Raw genomic sequence first — 10,912 nt, 5'->3', positions numbered from 1 at the left:
TATATATTTTTTTTTTTTTTAAGAGACAGGGTCTCACTATGTTTCTCAGCCTTGTCTCAAACTTCTGACCTCAAGCAGTCCTTTTGCCTTAGCCTCCCAAAATATTGGGATTATAGGAGTATGACAGCACACCTGGCCTTTGTCAGTTGGGTCTTTTTTTCCAGTCTATGATTTGTCTTGTAATTCTCTTACCTTGTTTTTCACATAGTAAACATTTTCAATTTCAGTGAAGTCCCGCTTATCAATTAATTTTTTCATGATCATGCCTTCGGTGTTATATTTAAATGTTGCCATACACAAAGTCATCTAGATTAACACTGTCTGTACTTTCATAAAAACCACAAAGCATTTTCTAATGTAAGTTTGTCCCCTTTTTCCAAATAAGAGGATTTGGAGCAGGTTTTATTGTGTGTGTGTGTGTGTGTATGTCCAACTGGAATGTACATTATGGGAAAGGTAGTCAGTCTGTTGTAATATATAATTTTATTTCCTATATGCACTTATATTTTAAAATAGATTGTTTTATATTCAGTTTGTGAAATAGTTTTATCACATGCATTTTGGGGATTTGTGTCTTCATTATAACTAAGACTTCCTTTTGAGTCATTTAATAGTTTTTCATTGGAAAGAGCCTTTACTTCTGTATAGGTTGTTGGAGATACACATCACCTCGGGAAATGGTTATAGAGCTGTCATAGAAATGTATTTCAAAACTTCTATACTCATTCACATGATATTAGCAGAGTTATTATTTGGAATTCATTTGTAAGGAAGATTGGTCGCTTTTCCCTGCGTTTGTTTATTAGTCATTTATTTGTGTCAGGATGAACTCATAGACATTTATTTCATTTCTTGGGTTATAACTAATACTATTGTTCTTTTTTTGCTCAATTTTTTCAGCTTTGTCCTTAGGGAATTTTTTTGTTCATTTGTTTGAATACTTGATGAGCTAAGCTTATTTTAACAGCCATACCTCTAGAGCCAGCCATTTCCTAAGGTGTAAAAGAGCAGTCTGTATGGGCTTCATAGTAATGTTTTCTACAGTAGTCAGATTTCAGTCAAATGGGTCTGTCTTTTTGTAATAATAATATCATCAGTATTGGAGCTAATTTGGCATTACTGAATGACTACATAGTTTAGAAAAACAAAACACAACATAAAATGTTTTAAATAAGTGATACCTGTTAGAAACCTCACATATGATAATGTCTCATTTCTCTAGGCTCACAGAAACAATGTGTGTATAATAATTGATTTTTTTTTACTTTTTAAAACTCTTTATTAAATCATAACTGTGTACATTAATGCATTTATGGGGTACAATGTGCTGATTTGATATACAATGTGGAATGCTTACATCTAACTGATTAACATAACTGTTTCCTTGCTTACTTATTTGTTGTGGCAAAACTATTCATACTCTATTCTTAATAGTATAGAAATATATCATTGCATTATACACTTTAGGTTGGATCCCCCCACAACCCTTTCCTCCCATCCCTCCCCTCCCTCTCTTTTCTCTTCCCTCCTTCTTTCTGGACTATAGTTATGTTTTACCATTCCTATGAATGTGTAGGTGATTATATACTGATTTCATAGTAGTACTAAATATATTGGATACTTCTTTTCCCTGTTCTTGAAATACTTTCCTAAGAAGAATATGTTCCAGATCCATCTAGGTAAGCTTAAAAGATGTGAAGTCTCCATCTTTTTATGGCTGCATAGTATTCCATTGTGTACATATACCTCGATTTGTTAATCCATTAATGGGTTAATGGGCACTTGGGCTGCTTCTATGACTTGGCAATTATGAATTGGGCTGCAATAAACATTCTGGTGCAAATGTCTTTGTTGTAAAATGATTTTTGATCATCTGGGTAAATACCTGGTAGGGGGATTGTAGGATCAAATGGTAGGTCCACTCCTAGTTCCTTGAGTGATCTCCAAATTTCTTTCCAAAAAGGCCGTATAAGCTTGCATTCCTACCAGCAGTGTAGAAGTGTTCCCTTCTCTCCACATCCATGCCAGCATCTGTAGTTTTGGGATTTTGGTATGTGGGGTGATCTTACTGGAGTTAGATGATATCTCAAAGTGGTTTTGATTTGCATTTTTCTGATGATTCTGATGATTAAAGATGGTGAGCTTTTTTTTCATATGTTTGTAAGCCATGCGCCTGTCTTCGTCAGAGAAGTTTCTGTTCCAGTCTCTTCCCCACATAGAAATGGGTTGTTTTTTTCTTATTTATTAGTTTGAGCTCTCTGTGGATTCTAGTTATCAGACCTTTGTCAGAAGCATAACCTGCAAATATCTTTTCCCATTCTGAAGGCTGTCTGTTTGCTTTACTTACAGTGCTCTTGGCTTTGGAGAAGCTTTTTAGTTTGATCAGATCCCAGTAATATAATTTTGGTGTTGCTTCAATTGCCTGGAGGGTGTGCCTCATAAAAAATTCTCTCAGGCCAATTTGTTCAAGTGTCTTTCTTCCCTGCACTATCTTCTAATATTTTTGTAGTTTCATGTCTTAAGTTTAAATCTTTTATCCAGATAGAATCAATCTTTGTTAATGGTGAGAGATGGGGGTCCAGTTTCATACTTCTACAGGTTGCCACCCAATTCAGTTAGCACCACTTGTTAAATAGGGAATCTTTCCCCCATTGAATGTTTTTTAATAGGTTTGTCAGAGATCAAATGACTGTAAGTGTCTGGGTTTGTCTCTTGGTTCTCTGATCTGTTTCATGCATCTACCTCCATTTTTGTGCCAGTACCAGGCTGTTTTGATCACTATAGATTTATAGTATAGCCTGAAGTCTGGTAGTGTTTTACCTCCTGATCTGTTTTTATTTCTGAGTAGTGTATTTGCTATTCAAGGTTTTTTTTGATTCCATATAAAATGAAGCACTATTTTTTCAAGCTCTTTAAAGTATGATGATGGTGCCTTAATAGGGACTGCATTAAATCTGTAGATTGCTTTAGGTAGTATAGACATTTTAACAACGTTGATTCTCCCCAACCATGAGCATGGTATGTTCTTCTGTTTGTTAACATCTTCGGCTATTTCTTTTCTCAGTTTCATAATTCTCTTTATAGAGATCTTTCATGTCCTTTGTTAGATAAATTCCCAGATATTTCATCTTCTTTGGCTGTGAAAGGAATAGAGTCCTTGACTATATTTTCAGCTTGACTATTGTTGGCATATACAAAAACTGCTGATTTGTAAGTATTGATCTTGTATCCTGAGGTGCTGCTATATTCCTCGATCACTTCTAAGAGTTTTGTAGTTGAGTCCCTGGGGTTTTCCAGGTATCAGATCATATCATCTGCAAAGAGTGAGAGTTTGCTCTCCTCTGACCCCCTTTGAATACCCTGATCCCCTTCTTTTGCCTGTTGTTTATGTTCTTGATCCACATACTTCTGAAACACATTTTTCTTTTCTTGTTCTTTAACAATGGAAAATATAATTAGATGTTTATCTTTTTCTTTTAAAATTATGCCTTTTATTATTTGTGTACCAAGAAACCAAAATATTAAGATGGTTAAAATAATATGCATAATACACTCTTTATAAGGGCTTCATGCATATGTAGTAGAATAATATCTAAAGGCTTTGCAACAGCTGTTTACTGATGTTAGAATGGTTTTTCTACTTAGTTCCAAATTTGTAGATGTGCTGTGTAAATTTAGATTGCTTAATATCAATTTCTAGATTAGAAATATAGATTAAGTTCAGAAAATTAAGCAGTTCTACTAAAACCAGAATGTTGCTAAAAAATTACCTTCAAATACAAATGGAGATACCATACTTTGCTGTGTACACACACATGTTTTTTGCCCAAATTTTGAGGGAACATTAAGGATGCACATTATCCATGGGTAGTAAAGCATGGGATCAGGGAAGCCCAGTGTGCCTCCTGGGGGCCCAGTGGGTGTTCAGAATTCTAGTCCGGGAGGATCTGGTGAAAGCAGGCCAGAGTGGCCCCTGCCAATTACCTTGACCAATGGAGGGGGCATTGGTAGAGCTGGTGAGAGGGGCTAAGAGGAGGGGACAAGGAGCCCCATGCACAGGCCACACAAAGTCACCCAGCTACCTGGATGCAGACTAAGTGGCCTCAGAAGCGCTCACCCATATGGCCTCACGTGTGGCCATGTCAGTTGTGGCTTCTGATGAGGAGGGGACAGAGGGAAGGAGCAGCCTTAAGAGGGTGGGTGGCTGTGGGAGGGCAGTGTGATCTGCATGTATACCAGGGGAGTGTTAGCCCTCCCCTATGTGTCTCTCCCAGCCAGTAGGTAGACAGTTTCTCAAATGGTGTTTTCCTGGAAGTTTGGGCCAAAACATGTGTCTGCATTATATACAGGAGCACATTTTATATGGCAAACATGGTCTGTTAAAATTTGTTCATCTTTTTCTTTTACTACATGTATATTTGGAGTATGGTTGCAAATCACAACTTCTGCTAATAAAATAGATTTCAAAGTTCTCTAAGGTATGAACTTTGATTCTTCCACTTAAGTGGAAGGGCTGTTTTCTGTAAGAGAGCACAGATCTTCCTCTATATAGTGTGTTAAAAATATCACAAAGATAAAATCAGTTAAATTAAATTTTTAAAAGATGGCTGAATTTAATTAACTTTGTAAGTGGTTGCCGAATTATAGCACTTTGGATAAAGAAGTATAAAAAATAAAGATGACTTTCCAGTACAAGTTGTATTGGTTTGCATTCTCTACCCCAAATTTGGTCTTACCACTTAATTCATTGAACATGTGAACCATGATTACCTTGTAATCTGTCTTAGTTTAGGCTGCTTTATAACAGAAATATCCTTGACTACGTAACTTCACAAACATTTATTTCTCACAGTTCTTGATGAAGGGTCTTGCAGATTTAATAGCTGTGCAAGAGCCTGCTTCTTGGTTCATAGATGACCGTCTTCTCACGACGTCTTCATAGGGTGGAAACAGTGAGAGGGCTTTCTGGGGTCATTTGGAATGGGCACCAATCCCATTCATGAAGAATTCATGTCTCTTTATGACCTGATCACCTGTGAAGGGCCTCACCTCCTAATACCATCACGTGGGGGATTAGGATTTCAGTATATGAATTTGGGGGAAACACAGCATTTAGTTCATTGTATGGTTTATTTAAAATTCATGTCTGATATCTTTATTTTCTAGACTCCCTGTATATTTTTACTATCTTCATTTCTCTTGGTTTATAACATTGTCTTTTTTATATGCATATTCAAAAAGCATTTTATTGAGGTAGAAATAAGTAGAATCTCCACAGTTCACCAGCTCCCTATATTGACCACTTTCTTTTCTTTCTTTTTTTGAGCTGGTGTCGCCTTGGGTAGAGTGCTATGGTATCAGAGCTCACAGCAAGCTCAAACTCTTGGGCTCAAGTGATCCTTTTGTCTCACCCTCCCACTTAGCTGGAACTACAGGCATGTGCCACCATGCTCAGCTAATTTTTTTTCTATTTTTAGTAGAGACGGGCTGTTGGTCTTGCTCAGGTTGGTCTCAAACTCCTGAGCTTAAGCAATCCACCCAGCTAGGCCTCCCAGAATGCTAGGATTACAGGCATGAGCCACTACACCCAGGCTTCACCACCTTCTTAAGTTGATCTAATTCCCATTGACCAGACATGCAGCACATGTACATATCAGTACAGTAGCCTGGTTCCTTATGTTGACCACCTCGGTATATTGACCAGTTTGTACAGTCTCTTGGGTTGTCAATTTATAGAAGTTCTACATTTTATAAGAAAAGTACATGAAACAAATGGCTTCATGAATTTTTGCAAGCTGAATACACCTGTGTACAGAATACCCAGATTGAGAAATAGAAATTATCAGTATACTTCATAAGTGCCCCTTTTGATACCTTTCACTTAATATTCCAGTTTTCCTCCCAAATGGAAGCAATATCTTAATTCTGAAAGATACCACCATTTCCTTTCTGATAGATTGTTCAACTTGTTTGCAGCTTTGGATGATGGTTTTTGGTTTACTTCTAGAAAGGTACTAGGGAGCGGGATCAACAATCTGGAATTCACTCAATCACCTCAGTTATGGATTGATGAGATTCCAAGCAGTGCTTTAATCTGATCATCTCTACTCCCTAGGATACAGACTCTCTAGCTTTTAAACCAGACTAGCAGACCTAGTTTTGTAGGATTGTAGTTTTTCCTGGTTCCTGACCTCCAATATTTTTGTTTCTTAATTTTTTTGAATCGGCTGAAAGCTCTACTCAGCTTTTAGGCCTCAGCCTTCTCTTAGGTAATTAACACATGCTTTTTTAGGGACACTAAATCCTATACCAGTCAGATTTTTAGGTTGATTACTCCTGGGTCTTCCCTGCATATTTTGATACTGTTTCTTCAGCTCTCCAGAGTCCTTTAAAACACGTAGGTTTCATATTTTTTCTCCAGCTTTTCTAGTTCTCACTGAAAGGGGATTGTTTCAACTTACCTATTTAACCATTCTTAGAAACAGAACTATAAAATCTCGTTTTGCCTATTTTAAGAAAGTAATCTTTAATTTTATACTGACATTGTAATCACTGGGGTTTATGACTTCTTTTAAGCCTCCACAATTAGCATTGATTGAAGTTGTTTTGGTGTAAAGAGTTCCCCAAACAATACATTATGGTTCAAAATGAAGCAGTTGTATAAGAGCCTCGTAAGTCCTCAAATAGGAGGCAGCTTCTTTTTTTGAGAGACAAAGTTAGGGGAGAACTTTCTTCATATTTGATATTTAGGGATATTTGATTTGAGGTAAAACAGTAGTTTCTATTTTATGGCCTTGAGAAAGAAAGTTTCTTAATAAAATAAAAGCAGTGATAATAGCTACTATTTAATGCTTTATTTGTACCAGACACTATGTGCTTGTGCAACCTTCATTAAACTGAGTCAGTCTTTATAAAATAAAAACTTTTATAAAATAAAAACTGCTTTTGTAGATGAGTGAATCAAGACAAGAAGAGATCAAATCAAGACAGGAAAGGTCGAGTGATTTGTCGTGGTCGTGGAGGCAGCACTGAAGCTGCCTGGTTGTGTCTATCGAGCCTCCATTCTGTTTGAGCTGATATCTGTTCTGACTGGTTGGAAACCTGAGAAAGCACGCCTACAGATTCAAACATACTATTGGAGATCAGTTTCCAGCTTCCAGGAAAGCCTCATTTTGTTAATTTCATCAACCTCATAGAAAAAGTCCTTCTCTGATTAATTATTATTTTTTTCCATTTGTTCAGAGTAGAGCACTGTCTATATTCCCGTGTACAACTGGTGCGTACATGTAGCTGGTAACTGGGAGAGACAGATCTAAAAAGCTGTGTCATGGTGCTCTCATGGTGGGAAAAACCGAACTGAAATTTCATAAAGAAATAGAAGAGGATCTCTTCTGGGGGGAATATGCTGTTAAATAATGATTTCTGTCAACCATTTTAGCTATAAGCAACATGTTCTTCACGTTTCTCTCACAGTCCCATTGTTAAAACTTGAAATGTGTTATTTCACACGGTCCCTTTCATCTCAGGAAATTTATCATTTGTATAATATTAAATATTAATTTGTAGGACTTTTCTTAATAGTTATATTATCAGGTCTTTGAATGTTATATGTGAAAGATACTAATGAAAGGAATTTTTCATTTGAAATACTTTTATTTAATATATAAACATTCGACAATAACATAAGAAATACAAATGTTTATTTAATATATAAACATTCGACAATAGCATAAGAAATACAAATGGATCTTTCCTTTTTTTTTTTTTTGCAGTTTTTTTTTTGGCCGGGGCTGGGTTTGGCCCCGCCACCTCTGGTTTATGGGGGCGGTACCCTACTCCTTTGAGCCACAGGCACTGCCACAAATGGGTCTTTCATTAAAATAATGTAATTGAACTCTAATAAGATACATTAAGAATGATGAAAAATGGAATGAATTAAATGCTTATTAAAAGAAGGTTTATTTGCAGTTGAGGATTTTATTTGTTGGTTACAGTGCTACGTTTGTTAATGCAGCAGTTCCGCAATATGTGACTAGTACTTTCAGAGCTTGAATACTTGTTTCATTGACATTAAGGTTTTGGGTGAGTGCTTCTTAGAACATGTGATTATTGGTGTACCATTTATTGGTTTAGTAACTTGCTTAATTACTTTGGCTCAGTGTGGTGGCTCATGTCTATATTCCCAGCACTTTGGGGAAAACAAAGGTGGGAGGATTCCTTGAAGCCAAGAATTCAAGACTACTCTGGGCAACATAGGGAGACCCTATTTCTACAAAAAATTTTTAAAAATTAGCTTGGTATGGTGATGCATCCCTGTAGTCTCAGCTACTGGCAAGGCTGAGTCATGCAGAAGGATTATTTGACCCCAGGAGTTAGAGGCTGCAGTGAGCTGTGGTTGTTCCACGGCTCTCCTGCATGGATGACAGAGCAAGACCCTGCCTCAGAAAAAAGAAACTTTTTGTCCTGGAGCTCCATAAAGAAGCAATCACTCAAGTCTGGCCTTAATTAAAAGCATATCTCAATTATAGTCTTATTTTTTTTAAAGCATTAAGAGACAAGTATATTTTGAATTTGTGTATTCATAGGATGCTGATAATAATTTCTAATTTAAGTTTGAAGATGAGTATTATTAAAAAATACTTTTGTTTTTAAAGAGGTATTAATTTTGTGAGTTTTGTCTGTTTGAATAATTTCTGAAGATTTTTTATTGTGACTGGGCACAGTGGTTCATGCCTGTAATTCTAACACTCTGAGAGGCCGAGGCAGGTGGATCACCTGTGCTCAGGAATATAGAGACCAGCCTGAGCAAGAGTGAGACCCTGTCTTTAAAAATAGCTGGGTGTCGTGGAGGCACCTATAGTCCTAGCTGCTTTGGAGGATGAGGCAAGAAGGATGCTTGAGCTCAAGAGTTTGAAGTTTCTGTGAGCTATGATGATACCATGGCACTGTACCGAGGGTAAGATTTTTTTTAATTGTGAACTTAAAAAGCGCTGAATTAATATACTTATTTCTAAGAGACCTAAAAGTTGTCTTTTTCGTGAGAAGTGTTTTCTGGTGATAATTATATCAAGATTTAAGTAAATATTATTCATTATTTGTGAACACTTAGCAAGGGAAAAATACTTCACTAAATGATATTAACCTAAATCATTTTACATGATTTTAATTATTAATACAATGCACAAATACATACAAATTGCTTTTAAGTAATTTACTGATTTTTAGCTTCATTTTATTCAATTAAGCTTTTTAAAAAAGATAATTTAGACTCACATTATAAGAAATAATTCAGAGAGATATGAGAACCCTTACTCAGTTTCCCCTAATGATAACAGCTTGCAAAACTATAGTACAGCATTACAACCAGGATATTGGCATTGGTGCAGTCGAGATTTAGAACATTTCCATCACAAGGATCCTTCGTGGTGCCATTTTACACCTAAATGCAGTATCTTTTGGGTGCTTAACTCTGCTCCTCCATCCAGTCCTTAACTCCTGGCAACCATTAATCTTTTTCCATTTCTTCCATTTTGTCATTTCTAGAATGTTATATAAATGGAATTATATGATATGTAGCCTTCATTGTAGATTATCCATTTTGTCATTATCTAATGTCCCTCTCTGTAGTCATTTTCCTTGCTCTGAAGTGTACTTTATCTAATATCAATATAGCTATTCCTGCTTATCTTGGATTAATATTAGCATATTATATGTATTTTTCTACCATTTTACTTTCAACTTGTCTTTATATTTCAAGTGAGTTTCTTGTAGACAACATATAATTGGGTCATGTATTTCGATCTACCAGTGTTTGTCTTTTAATTGGTATTTTTATTTAAATTTAATATAATTATTGATTTTCAAGACTTAAGCCTACCATTTCATTTTTTGTTTAATTTGTTCTCAGTCTTCCTCATTTCCCTGCATTTCTCATCTTCGTGTGGGCTATTTGAACATTTTTTGGAATTCCATTTTTATTTGTGGTTAATACATTTAAATGTATTTCTTTGCATGGGATTAGCTCCGGACTAGTCCTCCTCTGATAGCTCTCTGTCTGGGAGGGATAGCATTGCGTCATTACTGTTCCACATGTATCTTTCACTGACACTCACTGTGGTATAGGGAATGGCTGTGGTTACTACTAGGTTTGATTCATGTTGGGGAAGAATAAGGTCACTGTGTCACTAAATGGGTAGGTTTCAAAGTCCAAGCTTCCCACTTGATCTCTGCTGACATTATGAGAATACCTTGATAACTCTTGGGAAGATGATCTTCCTCCCTCAGCCTCCCAGGCAGTTGGGAGTACAGGTGTGCACCATCACACCTGGCTAAGTCTTTTTTTTTGAGACAGTTTTGGTGTATCACCCTCGGTAGAGTGCCCATGGCATCACAGCTGACAGCAGCCTCAACTTGGGCTTAAGTGATTCTCTTGCCTCAGTCTCCCTAGTAGCTGAGACTACAGGCGCCCACCACAATGCCTGGCTATTTTTTTGTTACAGTTGTCATTGTTGTTTAGCAGGCCTGGGCTGGGTTTGAATCCACCAGCCCTGGTGCATGTGGCCAGTGCCCTAATCATTGAGCTAAGGTGGCTGAGCCTGGCTGAGCCTTTTTAAAAATAATGATACAAGAATGGATTAATAAATTGTGTTGTATGTATACTATGGAATACTACTCAGCCTGAAAGAAAGATGGCAACCTAGTATTTTTCATAACAACTTGGATGGGATTGGAGACTATTCTCCTAAGTAAAGTATCGCAAGAATGGAAAAATGAACACTACATGAACTCATTCCTAAATGAGAACTAGTTGATCAATACCTATGTGCTCATAAGGAGACAAAACTTAACAAACTTTGGATGACAGGAAGGGGAAGAAGGGAAGTGTAAATTTCCACACAATGGGTTCATTATA

At 36.6% G+C, this 10,912-nt stretch overlaps 1 protein-coding gene across 2 annotated transcripts in view; it reads left to right on the top strand.

Annotated features, from left to right (window-relative positions):
- The window catches only part of AP3B1 (adaptor related protein complex 3 beta 1 subunit), a 256,948-nt gene that overhangs the window by 92,501 nt on the left and 153,535 nt on the right, over positions 1-10,912 (top strand). The gene's annotated exons all lie outside the window — the stretch shown is intronic.

The sequence above is a fragment of the Otolemur garnettii genome, unplaced genomic scaffold (assembly GCF_000181295.1).
Source record: "Otolemur garnettii isolate 467f Iridium unplaced genomic scaffold, OtoGar3 scaffold00017, whole genome shotgun sequence".
NCBI classification, from domain to species: domain Eukaryota; kingdom Metazoa; phylum Chordata; class Mammalia; order Primates; family Galagidae; genus Otolemur; species Otolemur garnettii.
Note: the sequence above shows the minus strand (reverse complement) of the source record. Positions and strands in the feature narration are given on the sequence as shown.